This window comes from Balaenoptera physalus, assembly GCF_965194825.1.
Source record: "Balaenoptera physalus genome assembly, chromosome: 15".
Lineage (NCBI taxonomy): Eukaryota > Metazoa > Chordata > Mammalia > Artiodactyla > Balaenopteridae > Balaenoptera > Balaenoptera physalus.
This window is the reverse complement of record NC_138894.1, coordinates 24323302-24347950: the sequence shown is the minus strand read 5'-3', so window position 1 is coordinate 24347950 and position 24649 is coordinate 24323302. Positions and strand designations below refer to the sequence as shown.

The 24649-nt window shown below is 50.7% G+C and overlaps 2 long non-coding RNA genes across 2 annotated transcripts in view; one reads left to right on the top strand and one right to left on the bottom strand.

Moving 5' to 3' along the window:
* LOC309643934 overlaps positions 1 to 24649 on the top strand; it is a 261737-nt gene that overhangs the window by 220372 nt on the left and 16716 nt on the right. The gene's annotated exons all lie outside the window — the stretch shown is intronic.
* The window catches only part of LOC309643935, a 184482-nt gene that overhangs the window by 153307 nt on the left and 6526 nt on the right, over positions 1 to 24649 (bottom strand). The gene's annotated exons all lie outside the window — the stretch shown is intronic.

Genomic DNA, 24649 nt, shown 5'->3' with positions numbered 1-24649 from the left:
TGGTGGAACCCTGTGGCCTGGCAAGATGACATAGATTTGATTGTGGAACAATCTGGTCTGGGAACATGACTGAGGCTTGATGGTGGAACCGTGGCCTGGCAACAGGACTGAGGTTTGATTGAGGAACCCTCTGGCCTGGGAATATGACTGAGGTTTAATTGTGGAACCCTGTGGCCTGGGAATATGAGTGAGGCTTGATTCTGGAACCCTGTGGACTGGGAACATGAATGGGGTTTTATTTTTGGAACCTGTGTCCAGGGAACATGGCTGAGGTTTTATTCTGGAACCCTGTGTCCTGGGAAAATGACTGAGGTTTGATTCTGGAAACCATTGGACTGGGAACATGACTGATGTGAGATTGTGGAATCCTGTGGCCTGGGAACATGACTGAGGTTTGATGGATGAACCCTGTGGCCTGGGAACATGACTGAGGTTTCATGGTGGTACCCTGTGGCCTGGCAACATGACTGAGGCTTGATTCTGGAACCCTGTGGCCTGGAACTTGACTCTGATTTGATCGCAGAAACCTGTGGACTGGCAACATGACTGAGGCCTGATACTGGAACCCCGTGGCCTGGGAACATGACATTGGTTTGATTCTGGAACCATGTTTCCTGGGAACATGACTGAGGTTTCATGGTTGAACCCTGTGGCCTGGCAACATGACAGAGGTTTGATTGTGGAACCCTCAGGCTTGGGAACATGACTGAGGCTTGGTGGTGGAAGCCTGTGGCCTGGCAACAGGACTGAGATTTGATGGTGGAACCCTGTGGCCTGGGAACATGACATCGGTTTGGATTCTGGTACCCTGTTGCCTGGGAACATGAAATCGGTTTGATTCTGGAACCCTGTGGCCTGGGAATATGACTGAGGTTTGATGGTGGTACCCTATGGACTGGCAACATGACTGAGGTTTGATTCTGGATCCCTGTGGCCTGGGAACATGACTGAGGCGTGATTCTGGAAACCTGTGACCTGGGAACATGACATCTGTTTAGATTGTGGAATACTGTGCCCTGGGAACCTGACTGAGGCTTGATACTGGAACCCTGTGGACTGCGAATATGACTGAGGTTTTATTCTGGAATCCTGTGGCCTGGGAACATGACTGAGGATAGCTTCTGGAAACCTGTGGCCAGGGAACATGACATCGGTTGGATTCTGGAACCATGTGGCATGGGAACATGAGTGAGGTTTGACTGTGGAACCCTCTGGCCTGGGAATATGACTGTTGTTTAATTCTGTAACCCTGTGATCTGGCAACATGACAGAGGTTTGATTGTGGAACCCTCAGGCTTGGGAACGTGACTGAGGCTTGATGGTGGAAGCTTGTGGCCTGGTCACAGGACTGAGGTTTGATGGTGGAACCCTGTGGCCTGGCAAGATGACTTAGGTTTGATTGTGGAACACTCTGGCCTGGGAACATGACTGAGGCTTCATGGTGGAACCGTGGCCTGGCAACAGGACTGAGGTTTGATTGTGGAACCCTCTGGCCTGGGAATATGACTTAGGTTTAATTGTGGAAACCTGTGGCCTGGGAATATGAGGGAGGCTTGATTCTGGAACCCTGTGGCCTGGGAACATGTCTGAGGTTTAATGGTGGAAACCTGTGGCCTGGCAACATGACTGAGGTTTGTTTCTGGAACCCTGTTCCCTGAGAATATGAATGAGGTTTGATTCTGGACACCTTTGTCCTGGGAACATGACTGAGGTTTGATTGTGGAACCCTGTGGCCTGTGAACATGACTGAGGTTTGATTCTGGAACCATGTGTCCTGGGAATATGACTGAGGTTTGATTCTGGAAATCTCTGGCCTGGGAACTTGACTGAGGTTTGATGGCAGAAACCTGTGGACTGGCAACATGACTGAGGTTTGATTGTGGAACCCTGTGCCCTGGAAACATGACTGAGGCCTGGTACTGGAAACCCATGGCCTGGGAAATTGACTTTGGATGGATTCTGGGAACCTGTGTCCTGGGAACATGATTGAGGTTTGATGGAGGAACCCTGTGCACTGGGAACATGACTGAGGTTTGATGGAGGTACCCTGTGGCCTGGCAACAGGACTGAGGCTTTATTCTGGTACCCTGTGGCCTGGGAACTTGAATGTGGTTTGATCGCAGAAACCTGTGGACTGGCAACATGACTGAGGTTAGATGGTGGAACCCTGTGCACTGGGAACATGACTGAGGCCTGATACTGGAACCCCGTGGACTGGGAACATGACATTGGTTTGATTCTGGAACCCTGTTTCCTGGGAACATGACTGAGGTTTGATGGTTGAACCCTCAGGCTTGGGAACATGACTGAGGCTTGATGGTGGAACCCTGTGGCCTGGCAACAGGACTCAGATTTGACGGTGGAACCCTGTGGCCTGGGAACATGACATCGGTTTGGATTCTGGTTCCCTGTTGCCTGGGAACATGAAATCGGTTTGATTCTGGAAACCTGTGGCCTGGGATTATGACTGAGGTTTGACGGTGGTACCCTATGGCCTGGAAACATGACTGAGGTTTGATTCTGGATCCCTGTGGCCTGGGAACATGACTGAGGCGTGATTCTGGAAACCTGTGACCTGGGAACATGACATCTGTTTAGATTGTGGAATGCTGTGCCCTGGGAACCTGACTGAGGCTTGGTTCTGGAACCCTGTGGACTGGGAATATGACTGAGGTTTTATTCTGGAACCCTGTAGCCTGGGAATGTAACTGCGGATTGATTCTGGAACCCTGTGGCCTGGGAACATGACTGAGGATTGATTCTGGAACCCTGTGGCCTGGGAACATGACATCGGTTGGATTCTGGAAACCTGTGGCATGGGAATATGAGTGAGGTTTGACTGTGGAACCCTCTGACCTTGGAATATGACTGTGGTTTAATTCTGTAACCCTGTGGCCTGGGAACATGACAGAGGTTTGATTGTGGAACCCTCAGGCTTGGGAACGTGACTGAGACTTGATGGTGGAAGCCTGTGGCCTTGCAACAGGATTGAAGTTTGATGGTGGAACCCTGTGGCCTGGCAAGATGACTTAGGTTTGATTGTGGAACACTCTGGCCTGGGAATATGACTGAGGTTTTATTGTGGAACCCTGTGGCCTGGGAATATGAGTGAGGCTTGATTCTGGAACCCTGTGGCCTAGGAACATGACTGGGGTTTTATTTTTGGAACCTGTGACCAGGGAACATGGCTGAGGTTTTATTCTGGAACCCTGTGGCCTGGGCACATGACTGAGTTTTGATGGTGGTACCCTCTGGCCTGGCAACATGACTGAGGCTTGATTCTGGAACCCTGTGGCCTGGGAACTTGACTGTGATTTGATAGCAGAAACCTGTGGACTGGCAACATGACTGAGGTTTGATGGTGGAACCCTGTGCACTGGGAACATGACTGAGGCCTGATACTGGAACCCCGTGGCCTGGGAACATGACATTGGTTTGATTCTGGAACCCTGTTTCCTGGGAACATGCCTGAGGTTTGATGGTTGAACCCTGTGCACTGGGAACATGACTGAGGTTTGATTGTGGAAACCTCAGGCTTGGGGACATGACTGAGGTTTGATGGTGGAAGCCTGTGGCCTGGCAACAGGACTCAGATTTGATGGTGGAACCCTGTGGCCTGGGAACATGACATCGGTTTGGATTCTGGTACCCTGTTGCCTGGGAACATGAAATCGGTTTGATTCCGGAAAACTGTGGCCTGGGAATATGACTGAGGTTTGATGGTGGTACGCTATGGCCTGGCAATATGACTGAGGTTTGATTGTGGAACCCTGCGCCCTGGAAACCAGACTGAGGCCTGCTACTGGAAACCCATGGCCTGGGAACTTGACTTTGGTTTGATTCTGGAAACCTGTGTTCTGGGAACATGATTGAGGTTTGATGGAGAAACCCTGTGCACTGGGAACATGACTGAGGTTTGATGGTGGTACCCTGTGGCCTGGCAGCATGACTGAGGCTTGATTCTGGAATCCAGTGGCCTGGGAACTTGAATGTGGTATGATCGCAGAAACCTGTGGACTGGCAACATGACTGAGGTTAGATGGTGGAACCCTGTGCACTGGGAACATGACTGAGGCCTGATACTGGAACCCAGTGGCCTGGGAACATGACATTGGTTTGATTCTGAAACCCTGTTTCCTGGGAACATGACTGAGGTTTGATGGTTGAACCCTCAGGCTTGGGAACATGACTGAGGCTTGATGGTGGAACCCTGTGGCCTGGCAACAGGACTCAGATTTGACGGTGGAACCCTGTGGCCTGGGAACATGGCATCGGTTTTGATTCTGGTACCCTGTTGCCTGGGAACATGAAATCGGTTTGATTCTGGAAACCTGTGGCCTGGGAACATGACTGAGGCGTGATTCTGGAAACCTGTGACCTGGGAACATGACATCTGTTTAGATTGTGGATTACTGTGCCCTGGGAACCTGACGGAGGCTTGGTTCTGGAACCCTGTGGACTGGGAATATGACTGAGGTTTTATTCTGCAACCCTGTAGCCTGGGAACATAACTGCGGAATGATTCTGGAACCCTGTGGCCTGGGAACATGACTGAGGATTGATTCTGGAACCCTGTGGCCTGGGAACATGACATCGGTTGGATTCTGGAAACCTGTGGCATGGGAACATGAGTGAGGTTTGACTGTGGAACCCTCTGGCCTGGGAATATGACTGTGGTTTAATTCTGTAACCCTGTGGCCTGGCAACATGACAGAGGTTTGATTGTGGAACCCTCAGGCTTGGGAACGTGACTGAGGCTTGATGGTGGAAGCCTGTGGCCTTGCAACAGGATTGAGGTTTGATGGTGGAACCCTGTGGCCTGGCAAGATGACATAGATTTGATTGTGGAACAATCTGGTCTGGGAACATGACTGAGGCTTGATGGTGGAACCGTGGCCTGGCAACAGGACTGAGGTTTGATTGAGGAACCCTCTGGCCTGGGAATATGACTGAGGTTTAATTGTGGAACCCTGTGGCCTGGGAATATGAGTGAGGCTTGATTCTGGAACCCTGTGGACTGGGAACATGAATGGGGTTTTATTTTTGGAACCTGTGTCCAGGGAACATGGCTGAGGTTTTATTCTGGAACCCTGTGTCCTGGGAAAATGACTGAGGTTTGATTCTGGAAACCATTGGACTGGGAACATGACTGATGTGAGATTGTGGAATCCTGTGGCCTGGGAACATGACTGAGGTTTGATGGATGAACCCTGTGGCCTGGGAACATGACTGAGGTTTCATGGTGGTACCCTGTGGCCTGGCAACATGACTGAGGCTTGATTCTGGAACCCTGTGGCCTGGAACTTGACTCTGATTTGATCGCAGAAACCTGTGGACTGGCAACATGACTGAGGCCTGATACTGGAACCCCGTGGCCTGGGAACATGACATTGGTTTGATTCTGGAACCATGTTTCCTGGGAACATGACTGAGGTTTCATGGTTGAACCCTGTGGCCTGGCAACATGACAGAGGTTTGATTGTGGAACCCTCAGGCTTGGGAACATGACTGAGGCTTGGTGGTGGAAGCCTGTGGCCTGGCAACAGGACTGAGATTTGATGGTGGAACCCTGTGGCCTGGGAACATGACATCGGTTTGGATTCTGGTACCCTGTTGCCTGGGAACATGAAATCGGTTTGATTCTGGAACCCTGTGGCCTGGGAATATGACTGAGGTTTGATGGTGGTACCCTATGGACTGGCAACATGACTGAGGTTTGATTCTGGATCCCTGTGGCCTGGGAACATGACTGAGGCGTGATTCTGGAAACCTGTGACCTGGGAACATGACATCTGTTTAGATTGTGGAATACTGTGCCCTGGGAACCTGACTGAGGCTTGATACTGGAACCCTGTGGACTGCGAATATGACTGAGGTTTTATTCTGGAATCCTGTGGCCTGGGAACATGACTGAGGATAGCTTCTGGAAACCTGTGGCCAGGGAACATGACATCGGTTGGATTCTGGAACCATGTGGCATGGGAACATGAGTGAGGTTTGACTGTGGAACCCTCTGGCCTGGGAATATGACTGTTGTTTAATTCTGTAACCCTGTGATCTGGCAACATGACAGAGGTTTGATTGTGGAACCCTCAGGCTTGGGAACGTGACTGAGGCTTGATGGTGGAAGCTTGTGGCCTGGTCACAGGACTGAGGTTTGATGGTGGAACCCTGTGGCCTGGCAAGATGACTTAGGTTTGATTGTGGAACACTCTGGCCTGGGAACATGACTGAGGCTTCATGGTGGAACCGTGGCCTGGCAACAGGACTGAGGTTTGATTGTGGAACCCTCTGGCCTGGGAATATGACTGAGGTTTAATTGTGGAACCCTGTGGCCTGGGAATATGAGGGAGGCTTGATTCTGGAACCCTGTGGCCTGGGAACATGTCTGAGGTTTAATGGTGGAAACCTGTGGCCTGGCAACATGACTGAGGTTTGTTTCTGGAACCCTGTTCCCTGAGAATATGAATGAGGTTTGATTCTGGACACCTTTGTCCTGGGAACATGACTGAGGTTTGATTGTGGAACCCTGTGGCCTGTGAACATGACTGAGGTTTGATTCTGGAACCATGTGTCCTGGGAATATGACTGAGGTTTGATTCTGGAAATCTCTGGCCTGGGAACTTGACTGAGGTTTGATGGCAGAAACCTGTGGACTGGCAACATGACTGAGGTTTGATTGTGGAACCCTGTGCCCTGGAAACATGACTGAGGCCTGGTACTGGAAACCCATGGCCTGGGAAATTGACTTTGGATGGATTCTTGGAACCTGTGTCCTGGGAACATGATTGAGGTTTGATGGAGGAACCTTGTGCACTGGGAACATGACTGAGGTTTGATGGAGGTACCCTGTGGCCTGGCAACAGGACTGAGGCTTTATTCTGGTACCCTGTGGCCTGGGAACTTGAATGTGGTTTGATCGCAGAAACCTGTGGACCGGCAACATGACTGAGGTTTGATGGTGGAACCCTGTGCACTGGGAACATGACTGAGGCCTGATACTGGAACCCCGTGGACTGGGAACATGACATTGGTTTGATTCTGGAACCCTGTTTCCTGGGAACATGACTGAGGTTTGATGGTTGAACCCTCAGGCTTGGGAACATGACTGAGGCTTGATGGTGGAACCCTGTGGCCTGGCAACAGGACTGAGATTTGATGGTGGAACCCTGTGGCCTGGGAACATGACATCGGCTTGTATTCTGGTTCCCTGTTGCCTGGGAACATGAAATCGGTTTGATTCTGGAAACCTGTGGCCTGGGATTATGACTGAGGTTTGACGGTGGTACCCTATGGCCTGGAAACATGACTGAGGTTTGATTCTGGATCCCTGTGGCCTGGGAACATGACTGAGGCGTGATTCTGGAAACCTGTGACCTGGGAACATGACATCTGTTTAGATTGTGGAATACTGTGCCCTGGGAACCTGACTGAGGCTTGGTTCTGGAACCCTGTGGACTAGGAATATGACTGAGGTTTTATTCTGGAACCCTGTAGCCTGGGAATGTAACTGCGGATTGATTCTGGAACCCTGTGGCCTGGGAACATGACTGAGGATTGATTCTGGAACCCTGTGGCCTGGGAACATGACATCGGTTGGATTCTGGAAACCTGTGGCATGGGAATATGAGTGAGGTTTGACTGTGGAACCCTCTGGCCTTGGAATATGACTGTGGTTTAATTCTGTAACCCTGTGGCCTGGCAACATGACAGAGGTTTGATTGTGGAACCCTCAGGCTTGGGAACGTGACTGAGGCTTGATGGTGGAAGCCTGTGGCCTGGCAAGATGACTTAGGTTTGATTGTGGAACACTCTGGCCTGGGAATATGACTGAGGTTTTATTGTGGAACCCTGTGGCCTGGGAATATGAGTGAGGCTTGATTCTGGAACCCTGTGGCCTGGGAACATGACTGGGGTTTTATTTTTGGAACCTGTGACCAGGGAACATGGCTGAGGTTTTATTCTGGAACCCTGTGGCCTGGGCACATGACTGAGTTTTGATGGTGGTACCCTGTGGCCTGGCAACATGACTGAGGCTTGATTCTGGAACCCTGTGGCCTGGGAACTTGACTGTGATTTGATAGCAGAAACCTGTGGACTGGCAACATGACTGAGGTTTGATGGTGGAACCCTGTGCACTGGGAACATGACTGAGGCCTGATACTGGAACCCCGTGGCCTGGGAACATGACATTGGTTTGATTCTGGAACCCTGTTTCCTGGGAACATGACTGAGGTTTCATGGTTGAATCTTGTGGCCTGGCAACGTGACCAAAGTTTGATTGTGGAACCCTCAGGCTTGGGAACATGACTGAGGCTTAATGGTGGAAACCTCTGGCCTGGCAACAGGACTGAGATTTGATGGTGGAACCCTGTGGCCTGGGAACATGACATCGGTTTGGCTTCTGGTAACCTGTTGCCTGGGAACATGAAATCGGTTTGATTCTGGAAACCTGTGGCCTGGGAATATGACTGAGGATTGATGGTGGTACCCTATGGCCTGGCAACATGACAGAGGTTTGATTGTGGAACCCTCAGGTTTGGGAACGTGACTGAGGCTTGATGGTGGAAGCCTGTGGCCTGACAACAGGACTGAGAGTTGATGGTGGAACCCTGATGCCTGGCAAGTTGACTTAGGTTTGATTGTGGAACACTCAGGCCTGGGAACATGACTGAGGTTTCATGGTGGAACCGTGGCCTGGCAACAGGACTGAGGTATGATTGTGGAACCCTCTGGCCTGGGAATATGACTGAGGTTTAATTGTGGAACCCTGTGTCCTGGGAATATGACTGAGGTTTAATTGTGGAACACTCTGGCCTGGGAATATGAGTGAGGCTTGATTCTGGAACGCTGTGGCCTGGGAACATGCCTGGGGTTTTATTTTGGAACCTGTGTCCAGGGAACATGACTGAGGTTTTATTCTGGACCCCTTTGTCCTGGGAACATGACTGAGGTTTGATTCTGGAACCATGTGGCCTGGGAATATGACTGAGGTTTGATTCTGGAAACCATTGGCGTGGGAACATGCCTGATGTGAGATTGTGGAATCCTGTGGCTTGGGAACATGACTGAGGTTTGATGGAAAAACCCTGTGGCCTGGGAACATGACTGAGGTTTGATGGTGGTACCCTGTGGCCTGGCAACATGACTGAGGCTTAATTCTGGAAACCTCTGGCCTGGGAACTTGACTCTGATTTGATAGCACAAACCTGTGGACTGGCAACATGACTGAGGTTTGATGGTGGAACCCTGTGCACTGGTAACATGACTGAGGCCTGATACTGGAACCCCGTGCCCTGGGAACATGAGATTGGTTTGATTATGGAACCCTGTTTCCCGGGAATATGACTGAGGTGTGATGGTTGAAACCTGTGGCCTGGCAACATGACTGAGGCTTGATTCTTGAACCCTGTGGCCTTGGAACTTGACTCTGATTTGATGGCAGAAACCTGTGGACTGGCAACATGATTGAGGTTTGATGGTGGAACCCTGTGCACTGGGAACATGACTGATGCCTGATACTGGAATCCCGTGACCTGGGAACATGACATTGGTTTGATTCTGGAACCCTGTTTCCTGGGAATATGACTGAGGTGTGATGGTTGAAACCTGTGGCCTGGCAACAGGACTGAGGCTTGATTCTGGAACCCTGGGGCCTGGGAACTTGAATGTGGTTTGATCGCAGAAACCTGTGGACTGCCAACATGACAGAGCTTTGATGGTGGAACCCTGTGCAATGGGAACATGACTGAGGCATGATACTGGAATCCCGTGGCCTGGGAACATGACATTGGTTTGATTCTGGAACCCTGTTTCCTGGGAAGATGACTGAGGTTTGATGGTTGAACCCTGTGGCCTGGCAACATGACTGAGGTTTGATAGTGGAACCCTCAGGCTTGGGAACATGACTGAGGCTTGATGGTGGAACCCTGTGGCCTGGCAACAGGACTGAGATTTGATGGTGGAACCCTGTGGCCTGGGAACATGACATCGGTTTGGATTCTGGTACCCTGTTGCCTGGGAACAGGAAATCGGTTTGATTCTGGAAACCTTTGGCCTGGGAATATGACTGAGGTTTGATGGTGGTACCCTATGGCCTGGCAACATGACTGAGGTTTGATTCTGGATCCCTGTGGCCTGGGAACATGACTGAGGCGTGATTCTGGAAACCTGTGACCTGGGAACATGACATCTGTTTAGATTGTGGAATACTGTGCCCTGGGAACCTGACTGAGGCTTGGTTCTGGAACCCTGTGGACTGGGAATATGACTGAGGTTTTATTCTGGAACCCTGTAGCCTGGGAACATGACAGAGGATTGATTCTGGAACCCTGTGGCCTGGGAACATGACATCGGATGGATTCTGGAAACCTGTGGCATGGGAACATGAGTGAGGTTTGACTGCGGAACCCTCTGGCCTGGGAATATGACTGTGGTTTAAATCTGTAACCCTGTGGCCTGGCAACATGACAGAGGTTTGATTGTGGAACCCTCAGGCTTGGGAACGTGACTGAGGCTTGATGGTGGAAGCCTGTGGCCTTGCAACAGGATTGAGGTTTGATGGTGGAACCCTGTGGCCTGGCAAGATGACTTAGGTTTGATTGTGGAACCCTCTGGCCTGGGAATATGACTGAGGTTTAATTGTGGAACCCTGTGGCCGGGGAGTATGATTGAGGCTTGATTCTGGAACCCTGTGGCCTGGGAACATGACATCATTGGATTGTGGAACCCTGTGACCTGGGAACTTGAGAACGATTTGATTCTGGAAACCTGTCGCCTGGGAACATGTCTGAGGTTTGATGGTGGAAACCTGTGGACTGGCAACATGACTGAGGTGTGTTTCTGGAACCCTGTTCCCTGGGAACATGACTGAGGTTTGATTCTGGAAATCTGTGGCCTGGGAACTTGACTGAGGTTTGATGGCAGAAACCTGTGGACTGGCAACATGACTGAGGTTTGATTCTGGAACCATGTGTCCTGGGAATATGACTGAGGTTTGATGGTGGTACCCTGTGGCCTGGCAACATGACTGAGGTTTGATAGTGGAACCCTCAGGCTTGGGAACATGACTGAGGCTTGATGGTGGAACCCTGTGGCCTGGCAACAGGACTGAGATTTGATGGTGGAACCCTGTGGCCTGGGAACATGACATCGGTTTGGATTCTGGTACCCTGTTGCCTGGGAACATGAAATCGGTTTGATTCTGGAAACCTGTGGCCTGGGAATATGACTGAGGTTTGATGGTTGTACCCTATGGCCTGGCAACATGACTGAGGTTTGATTCTGGATCCCTGTGGCCTGGGAACATGACTGAGGCGTGATTCTGGAAACCTGTGACCTGGGAACTTGACATCTCTTTAGATTGTGGAATACTGTGCCCTGGGAACCCGACTGAGTCTTGGTTCTGGAACCCTGTGGACTGGGAATATGACTGAGGTTTTATTCTGGAACCCTGTAGCCTGGGAACATGACTGAGGATTGATTCTGGAACCCTGTGGCCTGGGAAAATGACATCGGATGGATTCTGGAAACCTGTGGCATGGGAACATGAGAGAGGTTTGACTGTGGAACCCTATGGCCTGGGAATATGACTGTGGTTTAAATCTGTAACCCTGTGTCCTGGCAACATGACAGAGGTTTGATTGTGGAACCCTCAGGCTTGGGAACGTGACTGAGGCTTGATGGTGGAAGCCTGTGGCCTTGCAACAGGATTGAGGTTTGATGGTGGAACCCTGTGGCCTGGCAAGATGACTTAGGTTTGATTGTGGAACCCTCTGGCCTGGGAATATGACTGAGGTTTAATTGTGGAACCCTGTGGCCTGGGAGTATGAGTGAGGCTTGATTCTGGAACCCTGTGGCCTGGGAACATAACTGAGGTTTGATTCTGGAACCCTGTGGCCTGGGAACATGACATCATTGGATTGTGGAACCCTGTGACCTGGGAACATGAGAACGATTTGATTCTGGAAACCTGTCGCCTGGGAACATGTCTGAGGTTTGATGGTGGAAACCTGTGGACTGGCAACATGACTGAGGTGTGTTTCTGGAACCCTGTTCCCTGGGAACATGACTGAGGCTTGATTCTGGAACCCTGTGGCCTGGGAACTTGACTGTGATTTGATAGCAGAAACCTGTGGACTGGCAACATGACTGAGGTTTGATGGTGGAACCCTGTGCACTGGGAACATGACTGAGGCCTGATACTGGAACCCCGTGGCCTGGGAACATGACATTGGTTTGATTCTGGAACCCTGTTTCCTGGGAACATGCCTGAGGTTTGATGGTTGAACCCTGTGCACTGGGAACATGACTGAGGTTTGATTGTGGAAACCTCAGGCTTGGGGACATGACTGAGGTTTGATGGTGGAAGCCTGTGGCCTGGCAACAGGACTCAGATTTGATGGTGGAACCCTGTGGCCTGGGAACATGACATCGGTTTGGATTCTGGTACCCTGTTGCCTGGGAACATGAAATCGGTTTGATTCCGGAAAACTGTGGCCTGGGAATATGACTGAGGTTTGATGGTGGTACGCTATGGCCTGGCAATATGACTGAGGTTTGATTGTGGAACCCTGTGCCCTGGAAACCAGACTGAGGCCTGCTACTGGAAACCCATGGCCTGGGAACTTGACTTTGGTTTGATTCTGGAAACCTGTGTTCTGGGAACATGATTGAGGTTTGATGGAGAAACCCTGTGCACTGGGAACATGACTGAGGTTTGATGGTGGTACCCTGTGGCCTGGCAGCATGACTGAGGCTTGATTCTGGAATCCAGTGGCCTGGGAACTTGAATGTGGTATGATCGCAGAAACCTGTGGACTGGCAACATGACTGAGGTTAGATGGTGGATCCCTGTGCACTGGGAACATGACTGAGGCCTGATACTGGAACCCAGTGGCCTGGGAACATGACATTGGTTTGATTCTGAAACCCTGTTTCCTGGGAACATGACTGAGGTTTGATGGTTGAACCCTCAGGCTTGGGAACATGACTGAGGCTTGATGGTGGAACCCTGTGGCCTGGCAACAGGACTCAGATTTGACGGTGGAACCCTGTGGCCTGGGAACATGGCATCGGTTTTGATTCTGGTACCCTGTTGCCTGGGAACATGAAATCGGTTTGATTCTGGAAACCTGTGGCCTGGGAACATGACTGAGGCGTGATTCTGGAAACCTGTGACCTGGGAACATGACATCTGTTTAGATTGTTGATTACTGTGCGCTGGGAACCTGACGGAGGCTTGGTTCTGGAACCCTGTGGACTGGGAATATGACTGAGGTTTTATTCTGCAACCCTGTAGCCTGGGAACATAACTGCGGAATGATTCTGGAACCCTGTGGCCTGGGAACATGACTGAGGATTGATTCTGGAACCCTGTGGCCTGGGAACATGACATCGGTTGGATTCTGGAAACCTGTGGCATGGGAACATGAGTGAGGTTTGACTGTGGAACCCTCTGGCCTGGGAATATGACTGTGGTTTAATTCTGTAACCCTGTGGCCTGGCAACATGACAGAGGTTTGATTGTGGAACCCTCAGGCTTGGGAACGTGACTGAGGCTTGATGGTGGAAGCCTGTGGCCTTGCAACAGGATTGAGGTTTGATGGTGGAACCCTGTGGCCTGGCAAGATGACATAGATTTGATTGTGGAACAATCTGGTCTGGGAACATGACTGAGGCTTGATGGTGGAACCGTGGCCTGGCAACAGGACTGAGGTTTGATTGAGGAACCCTCTGGCCTGGGAATATGACTGAGGTTTAATTGTGGAACCCTGTGGCCTGGGAATATGAGTGAGGCTTGATTCTGGAACCCTGTGGACTGGGAACATGAATGGGGTTTTATTTTTGGAACCTGTGTCCAGGGAACATGGCTGAGGTTTTATTCTGGAACCCTGTGTCCTGGGAAAATGACTGAGGTTTGATTCTGGAAACCATTGGACTGGGAACATGACTGATGTGAGATTGTGGAATCCTGTGGCCTGGGAACATGACTGAGGTTTGATGGATGAACCCTGTGGCCTGGGAACATGACTGAGGTTTCATGGTGGTACCCTGTGGCCTGGCAACATTACTGAGGCTTGATTCTGGAACCCTGTGGCCTGGAACTTGACTCTGATTTGATCGCAGAAACCTGTGGACTGGCAACATGACTGAGGCCTGATACTGGAACCCCGTGGCCTGGGAACATGACATTGGTTTGATTCTGGAACCATGTTTCCTGGGAACATGACTGAAGTTTCATGGTTGAACCCTGTGGCCTGGCAACATGACAGAGGTTTGATTGTGGAACCCTCAGGCTTGGGAACATGACTGAGGCTTGGTGGTGGAAGCCTGTGGCCTGGCAACAGGACTGAGATTTGATGGTGGAACCCTGTGGCCTGGGAACATGACATCGGTTTGGATTCTGGTACCCTGTTGCCTGGGAACATGAAATCGGTTTGATTCTGGAACCCTGTGGCCTGGGAATATGACTGAGGTTTGATGGTGGTACCCTATGGACTGGCAACATGACTGAGGTTTGATTCTGGATCCCTGTGGCCTGGGAACATGACTGAGGCGTGATTCTGGAAACCTGTGACCTGGGAACATGACATCTGTTTAGATTGTGGAATACTGTGCCCTGGGAACCTGACTGAGGCTTGATACTGGAACCCTGTGGACTGCGAATATGACTGAGGTTTTATTCTGGAATCCTGTGGCCTGGGAACATGACTGAGGATAGCTTCTGGAAACCTGTGGCCAGGGAACATGACATCGGTTGGATTCTGGAACCATGTGGCATGGGAACATGAGTGAGGTTTGACTGTGGAACCCTCTGGCCTGGGAATATGACTGTTGTTTAATTCTGTAACCCTGTGATCTGGCAACATGACAGAGGTTTGATTGTGGAACCCTCAGGCTTGGGAACGTGACTGAGGCTTGATGGTGGAAGCTTGTGGCCTGGTCACAGGACTGAGGTTTGATGGTGGAACCCTGTGGCCTGGCAAGATGACTTAGGTTTGATTGTGGAACACTCTGGCCTGGGAACATGACTGAGGCTTCATGGTGGAACCGTGGCCTGGCAACAGGACTGAGGTTTGATTGTGGAACCCTCTGGCCTGGGAATATGACTGAGGTTTAATTGTGGAACCCTGTGGCCTGGGAATATGAGGGAGGCTTGATTCTGGAACCCTGTTGCCTGGGAACATGTCTGAGGTTTAATGGTGGAAACCTGTGGCCTGGCAACATGACTGAGGTTTGTTTCTGGAACCCTGTTCCCTGAGAATATGAATGAGGTTTGATTCTGGACACCTTTGTCCTGGGAACATGACTGAGGTTTGATTGTGGAACCCTGTGGCCTGTGAACATGACTGAGGTTTGATTCTGGAACCATGTGTCCTGGGAATATGACTGAGGTTTGATTCTGGAAATCTCTGGCCTGGGAACTTGACTGAGGTTTGATGGCAGAAACCTGTGGACTGGCAACATGACTGAGGTTTGATTGTGGAACCCTGTGCCCTGGAAACATGACTGAGGCCTGGTACTGGAAACCCATGGCCTGGGAAATTGACTTTGGATGGATTCTTGGAACCTGTGTCCTGGGAACATGATTGAGGTTTGATGGAGGAACCTTGTGCACTGGGAACATGACTGAGGTTTGATGGAGGTACCCTGTGGCCTGGCAACAGGACTGAGGCTTTATTCTGGTACCCTGTGGCCTGGGAACTTGAATGTGGTTTGATCGCAGAAACCTGTGGACCGGCAACATGACTGAGGTTTGATGGTGGAACCCTGTGCACTGGGAACATGACTGAGGCCTGATACTGGAACCCCGTGGACTGGGAACATGACATTGGTTTGATTCTGGAACCCTGTTTCCTGGGAACATGACTGAGGTTTGATGGTTGAACCCTCAGGCTTGGGAACATGACTGAGGCTTGATGGTGGAACCCTGTGGCCTGGCAACAGGACTGAGATTTGACGGTGGAACCCTGTGGCCTGGGAACATGACATCGGCTTGTATTCTGGTTCCCTGTTGCCTGGGAACATGAAATCGGTTTGATTCTGGAAAACTGTGGCCTGGGATTATGACTGAGGTTTGACGGTGGTACCCTATGGCCTGGAAACATGACTGAGGTTTGATTCTGGATCCCTGTGGCCTGGGAACATGACTGAGGCGTGATTCTGGAAACCTGTGACCTGGGAACATGACATCTGTTTAGATTGTGGAATACTGTGCCCTGGGAACCTGACTGAGGCTTGGTTCTGGAACCCTGTGGACTAGGAATATGACTGAGGTTTTATTCTGGAACCCTGTAGCCTGGGAATGTAACTGCGGATTGATTCTGGAACCCTGTGGCCTGGGAACATGACTGAGGATTGATTCTGGAACCCTGTGGCCTGGGAACATGACATCGGTTGGATTCTGGAAACCTGTGGCATGGGAATATGAGTGAGGTTTGACTGTGGAACCCTCTGGCCTTGGAATATGACTGTGGTTTAATTCTGTAACCCTGTGGCCTGGCAACATGACAGAGGTTTGATTGTGGAACCCTCAGGCTTGGGAACGTGACTGAGGCTTGATGGTGGAAGCCTGTGGCCTGGCAAGATGACTTAGGTTTGATTGTGGAACACTCTGGCCTGGGAATATGACTGAGGTTTTATTGTGGAACCCTGTGGCCTGGGAATATGAGTGAGGCTTGATTCTGGAACCCTGTGGCCTGGGAACATGACTGGGGTTTTATTTTTGGAACCTGTGACCAGGGAACATGGCTGAGGTTTTATTCTGGAACCCTGTGGCCTGGGCACATGACTGAGTTTTGATGGTGGTACCCTGTGGCCTGGCAACATGACTGAGGCTTGATTCTGGAACCCTGGGGCCTGGGAACTTGACTGTGATTTGATAGCAGAAACCTGTGGACTGGCAACATGACTGAGGTTTGATGGTGGAACCCTGTGCACTGGGAACATGACTGAGGCCTGATACTGGAACCCCGTGGCCTGGGAACATGACATTGGTTTGATTCTGGAACCCTGTTTCCTGGGAACATGACTGAGGTTTCATGGTTGAATCTTGTGGCCTGGCAACGTGACTGAAGTTTGATTGTGGAACCCTCAGGCTTGGGAACATGACTGAGGCTTAATGGTGGAAACCTCTGGCCTGGCAACAGGACTGAGATTTGATGGTGGAACCCTGTGGCCTGGGAACATGACATCGGTTTGGATTCTGGTAACCTGTTGCCTGGGAACATGAAATCGGTTTGATTCTGGAAACCTGTGGCCTGGGAATATGACTGAGGATTGATGGTGGTACCCTATGGCCTGGCAACATGACAGAGGTTTGATTGTGGAACCCTCAGGTTTGGGAACGTGACTGAGGCTTGATGGTGGAAGCCTGTGGCCTGACAACAGGACTGAGAGTTGATGGTGGAACCCTGATGCCTGGCAAGTTGACTTAGGTTTGATTGTGGAACCCTCTGGCCTGGGAATATGACTGAGGTTTAATTGTGGAACCCTGTGTCCTGGGAATATGACTGAGGTTTAATTGTGGAACACTCTGGCCTGGGAATATGAGTGAGGCTTGATTCTGGAACGCTGTGGCCTGGGAACATGCCTGGGGTTTTATTTTGGAACCTGTGTCCAGGGAACATGACTGAGGTTTTATTCTGGACCCCTTTGTCCTGGGAACATGACTGAGGTTTGATTCTGGAACCATGTGGCCTGGGAATATGACTGAGGTTTGATTCTGGAAACCATTGGCGTGGGAACATGCCTGATGTGAGATTGTGGAATCCTGTGGCTTGGGAACATGACTGAGGTTTGATGGAAAAACCCTGTGGCCTGGGAACATGACTGAGGTTTGATGGTGGTACCCTGTGGCCTGGCAACATGACTGAGGCTTAATTCTGGAAACCTCTGGCCTGGGAACTTGACTCTGATTTGATAGCACAAACCTGTGGACTGGCAACATGACTGAGGTTTGATGGTGGAACCCTGTGCACTGGTAACATGACTGAGGCCTGATACTGGAACCCCGTGCCCTGGGAACATGAGATTGGTTTGATTATGGAACCCTGTTTCCCGGGAATATGACTGAGGTGTGATGGTTGAAACCTGTGGCCTGGCAACATGACTGAGGCTTGATTCTTGAACCCTGTGGCCTTGGAACTTGACTCTGATTTGATGGCAGAAACCTGTGGACTGGCAACATGATTGAGGTTTGATGGTGGAACCCTGTGCACTGGGAACATGACTGATGCCTGATACTGGAATCCCGTGACCTGGGAACATGACATTGGTTTGATTCTGGAACCCTGTTTCCTGGGAATATGACTGAGGTGTGATGGTTGAAACCTGTGGCCTGGCAACATGACTGAGGCTTGATTCTGGAACCCTGGGGCCTGGGAACTTGAATGTGGTTTGATCGCAGAAACCTGTGGACTGCCAACATGACAGAGCTTTGATGGTGGAACCCTGTGCAATGGGAACATGACTGAGGCCTGATACTGGAATCCCGTGGCCTGGGAACATGACATTGGTTTGATTCTGGAACCCTGTTTCCTGGGAAGATGACTGAGGTTTGATGGTTGAACCCTGTGGCCTGGCAACATGACTGAGGTTTGATAGTGGAACCCTCAGGCTTGGGAACATGACTGAGGCTTGATGGTGGAACCCTGTGGCCTGGCAACAGGACTGAGATTTGATGGTGGAACCCTGTGGCCTGGGAACATGACATCGGTTTGGATTCTGGTACCCTGTTGCCTGGGAACAGGAAATCGGTTTGATTCTGGAAACCTTTGGCCTGGGAATATGACTGAGGTTTGATGGTGGTACCCTATGGCCTGGCAACATGACTGAGGTTTGATTCTGGATCCCTGTGGCCTGGGAACATGACTGAGGCGTGATTCTGGAAACCTGTGACCTGGGAACATGACATCTGTTTAGATTGTGGAATACTGTGCCCTGGGAACCTGACTGAGGCTTGGTTCTGGAACCCTGTGGACTGGGAATATGACTGAGGTTTTATTCTGGAACCCTGTAGCCTGGGAACATGACAGAGGATTGATTCTGGAACCCTGTGGCCTGGGAACATGACATCGGATGGATTCTGGAAACCTGTGGCATGGGAACATGAGTGAGGTTTGACTGCGGAACCCTCTGGCCTGGGAATATGACTGTGGTTTAAATCTGTAACCCTGTGGCCTGGCAACATGACAGAGGTTTGATTGTGGAACCCTCAGGCTTGGGAACGTGACTGAGGCTTGATGGTGGAAGCCTGTGGCCTTGCAACAGGATTGAGGTTTGATGGTGGAACCCTGTGGCCTGGCAAGATGACTTAGGTTTGATTGTGGAACCCTCTGGCCTGGGAATATGACTGAGGTTTAATTGTGGAACCCTGTGGCCTGGGAGGATGATTGAGGCTTGATTCTGGAACCCTGTGGCCTGGGAACATGACATCATTGGATTGTGGAACCCTGTGACCTGGGAACATGAGAACGATTTGATTCTGGAAACCTGTCGCCTGGGAACATGTCTGAGGTTTGATGGTGGAAACCTGTGGACTGGCAACATGACTGAGGTGTGTTTCTGGAACCCTGTTCCCTGGGAACATGACTGAGGTTTGATTCTGGAAATCTGTGGCCTGGGAACTTGACTGAGGTTTGATGGCAGAAACCTGTGGACTGGCAACATGACTGAGGTTTGATTCTGGAACCATGTGTCCTGGGAATATGACTGAGGTTTGATGGTGGTACCCTGTGGCCTGGCAACATGACTGAGGTTTGATAGTGGAACCCTCAGGCTTGGGAACATGACTGAGGCTTGATGGTGGAACCCTGTGGCCTGGCAACAGGACTGAGATTTGATGGTGGAACCCTGTGGCCTGGGAACATGACATCGGTTTGGATTCTGGTACCCTGTTGCCTGGGAACATGAAATCGGTTTGATTCTGGAAACCTGTGGCCTGGGAATATGACTGAGGTTTGATGGTTGTACCCTATGGCCTGGCAACATGACTGAGGTTTGATTCTGGATCCCTGTGGCCTGGGAACATGACTGAGGCGTGATTCTGGAAACCTGTGACCTGGGAACATGACATCTCTTTAGATTGTGGAATACTGTGCCCTGGGAACCTGACTGAGGCTTGGTTCTGGAACCCTGTGGACTGGGAATATGACTGAGGTTTTATTCTGGAACCCTGTAGCCTGGGAACATGACTGAGGATTGATTCTGGAACCCTGTGGCCTGGGAAAATGACATCGGATGGATTCTGGAAACCTGTGGCATGGGAACATGAGAGAGGTTTGACTGTGGAACCCTATGGCCTGGGAATATGACTGTGGTTTAAATCTGTAACCCTGTGTCCTGGCAACATGACAGAGGTTTGATTGTGGAACCCTCAGGCTTGGGAACGTGACTGAGGCTTGATGGTGGAAGCCTGTGGCCTTGCAACAGGATTGAGGTTTGATGGTGGAACCCTGTGGCCTGGCAAGATGACTTAGGTTTGATTGTGGAACCCTCTGGCCTGGGAATATGACTGAGGTTTAATTGTGGAACCCTGTGGCCTGGGAGTATGAGTGAGGCTTGATTCTGGAACCCTGTGGCCTGGGAACATAACTGAGGTTTGATTCTGGAACCCTGTGGCCTGGGAACATGACATCATTGGATTGTGGAACCCTGTGACCTGGGAACATGAGAACGATTTGATTCTGGAAACCTGTCGCCTGGGAACATGTCTGAGGTTTGATGGTGGAAACCTGTGGACTGGCAACATGACTGAGGTGTGTTTCTGGAACCCTGTTCCCTGGGAACATGACTGAGGTTTGATTCTGGAAATCTGTGGCCTGGGAACTTGACTGAGGTTTGATGGCAGAAACCTGTGGACTGGCAACATGACTGAGGTTTGATTCTGGAACCATGTGTCCTGGGAATATGACTGAGGTTTGATGGTGGTACCCTGTGGCCTGGCAACATGACTGAGGCTTGATTCTGGAACCCTGGGGCCTGGGAACTTGAATGTGGTTTGATCGCAGAAACCTGTGGACTGCTAACATGACTGAGCTTTGATGGTGGAACCCTGTGCAATGGGAACATGACTGAGGCCTGATACTGGAACCCCGTGGCCTGGGAACATGACATTGGTTTGATTCTGGAACCATGTTTCCTGGGAACATGACTGAGGTTTGATGGTTGAACCCTGTGGCCTGGCAACATGACTGAGGTTTGATAGTGGAACCCTCAGGCTTGGGAACATGACTGAGGCTTGATGGTGGAACCCTGTGGCCTGGCAACAGGACTGAGATTTGATGGTGGAACCCTGTGGCCTGGGAACATGACATCGGTTTGGATTCTGGTACCCTGTTGCCTGGGAACATGAAATCGGTTTGATTCTGGAAACCTGTGCCCTGGGAATATGACTGTGGTTTAACTCTGTAACCCTGTGGCCTGGCAAAATGACAGAGGTTTGATTGTGCAACCCTCAGGCTTGGGAACGTGACTGAGGCTAGATGGTGGAAGCCTATGGCCTTGCAACAGGATTGAGGTTTGATGGTGAAACCCTGTGGACTGGCGAGATGACTTAGGTTTGATTGTGGAACACTCTGGCCTGGAAACACGACTGAGGCTTGATGGTGGAACCGTGGCCTGGCAGCAGGACTGAGGTTTGATTGTGGAACCCTCTGGCCTGGGAATATGACTGAGGTTTAATTGTGGAACCCTGTGGCCTGGGAATATGAGTGAGGCTTGATTCTGGAACCCTGTGGCCTGGGAACATGACATCAGTTTGTATTCTGGTACCCTGTTGCCTGGGAACATGAAATCGGTTTGATTCTGGAAACCTTTGGCCTGGGAATATGACTGAGGTTTGATGGTGGTACCCTATGGCCTGGCAACATGACTGAGGTATGATTCTGGATCCCTGTGGCCTGGGAACATGACTGAGGCGTGATTCTGGAAACCTTTGACCTGGGAACATGACATCTGTTTAGATTGCAGAAAACTGTGCCCTGGGAACCTGACTGAGGTTGGTTCTGGAACCCTGTGGAATGGGAATATGACTGAGGTTTTATTCTGGAACCCTGTAGCCTGGGAACATAACTGAGGATTGATTCTGGAAACCTGTGGCCTGGGAACATGACTGAGGTTTTTTTCTGGAACCCTGTGACCTGGGAACATGACAGAGGTTTGAGGGTGGAAACCTCAGGCTTGGGAACATGACTGAGGCTTGATGGTGGAACCGTGGCCTGGCAACAGGCCTGAGGTGTGATTGTGGAACCCTGTGGCCTGGGAATATGAGGGAGGCTTGATTCTAGAACCCTGTGGCCTGGGAACATCACTGGGGTTTTATTTTTGGAACCTGTGTACAGGGAACATGGCTGAGTTTTTATTCTGGAACCCTGTGTCCTGGGAACATGACTGAGGTTTGTTTCTAGAACCATGTGGCCTGGGAATATGACTGAGTATTGTTTCTGGAAACCATAGGCCTGGGAACATGACTGATGTGAGATTGTGGAATCCTGTGGCCTGGGAACATGACTGAAGTTTGATGGAAGAACCCTGTGGACTGGGAACATGACTGAGGTTTGATGGTGGTACCATGTGGCCTGGCAACATGACTGAGGCTTGATTCTGGATCCCTGTGGCCTGGGAGCTTGACTCTGATTTGATCGCAGAAACCTGTGGACTGGCAATATGACTGAGGTTTGATGGTGGAACCCTGTGCACTGGGAACATGACTGAGGCCTGATAGTGGAACCCCGTGGCCTGGGAACATGACATTGGTTTGATTTTAGAACCCTATTTCCTGGGAACATGACTGAGGTTTGATGGTTGAACCCTGTGGCCTGGCAACATGACAGAGATTTGATTGTGGAACGCTCAAGCTTGGGAACATGACTGAGGCTTGATGGTGGAAGCCTGTGGCCTGGCAACAGGACTGAGATTTGATGGTGGAACCCTATGGCCTGGGAACATGACATCGGTTTGGATTCTGGTACCCTGTTGCCTGGGAACATGAAATCGGTTTGATTCTGGAAACCTGTGGCCTGGGAACATGAGTGAGGCGTGATTCTGGAAACCTGTGACCTGGGAACATGACATCTGTTTAGGTTGTGGAATACTGTGCCCTGGGAACCTGACTGAGGCTTGGTTCTGGAACCCTGTGGACTGGGAATATGACTGAGGTTTTATTCTGGAACCCTGTAGCCTGGGAACATAACTGAGGATTGGTTCTGGAACCCTGTGGCCTGGGAACATGACTGAGGTTTTATACTGGAACCCTGTGACCTGGGAACATGACAGAGGATTGATTCTGGAACCCTGTGGCCTGGGAACATGACATCGGTTGGATTCTGGAACCCTGAGGCATGGGAACATGACCGAGGTTTGACTTTGGAACCCTCTGGCCTGGGAATATGACTGTGGATTAATTCTATAACCCTGTGGCCTGGCAACATGACAGAGGTTTGACTGTGGAACCCTTAGGCTTGGGAACATGACTGAGGCTTGATGGTGGAAGCCTGTGGCCTGGCAACAGGACTGAGATTTGATGGTGGAACCCTGAGGCCTGGCAAGATGACTTAGGTTTGATTGTGGAACACTCAGGCCTGGGAACATGACTGAGGCTTGATGGTGGAACCGTGGCCTGGCAACAGGACTGAGCTTTGATTGTGGAACCCTCTGGCCTGGGAATATGACTGAGGTTTAATTCTGGAACCCTGTGGCCTGGGAATATGAGGGAGGCTTGATTCTGGAACCCAGCCGCCTGGGAACATAACTGAGGTTTGATTCTGGAAACCTGTGGGCTGGGAACATGACATCAGTGGATTGTGGAACCCTGTGGCCTGGGAATATGAGAACGGTTTGATTCTGGAACCCTGTGGCCTGGGAACATGTCTGAGGTTTGATGGTGGAAACCTGTGGCCTGGCAATATGACTGAGGTTTGTTTCTGGAACCCTGTTCCCTGGGAACATGACTGAGGTTTGATTCTGGACACCTTTGTCCAGGGAACATGACTGAGGTTTGATTGTGGAACCCTGTGGCCTGCGAACATGACTGAGGTTTGATTCTGGAACCATGTGTCCTGGGAATATGACTGAGGTTTAATTCTGGAAATCTGTGGCCTGGGAACTTGACTGAGATTTGATGGCAGAAACCTGTGGACTGGCAACATGACTGAGGTTTGATTGGGGAACCCTGTACCATGGAAACATGACTGAGGCCTGGTACTGGAAACCCATGGATGGGGAAATTGACTTTGGTTTGATTCTGGAAACGTGTGTCCTGGGAACATGATTGAGGTTTGATGGAGGAACCCTGTGGCCTGGGAACATGACTGAGGTTTCATGGTGGTACCCTGTGGCCTGGCAACATGACTGAGGCTTGATTCTGGAACCCTGTGGCCTGGAACTTGACTCTGATTTGATCGCAGAAACCTGTTGACTGGCAGCATGACTGGGGTTTAGTGGTGGAACCCTGTGCACTGGGAACATGACTGAGGCCTGATACTGGAACCCCGTGGCCTAGGAACATGACATTGGTTTGATTCTGGAACCCTGTTTCCTGGGAACATGACTGAGGTTTGATGGTTGAACACTGTGGCCTGGCAACATGACTGAGGTTTGATTGTGGAACCCTCAGGCTTGGGAACATGACTGAGGCTTGATGGTGGCA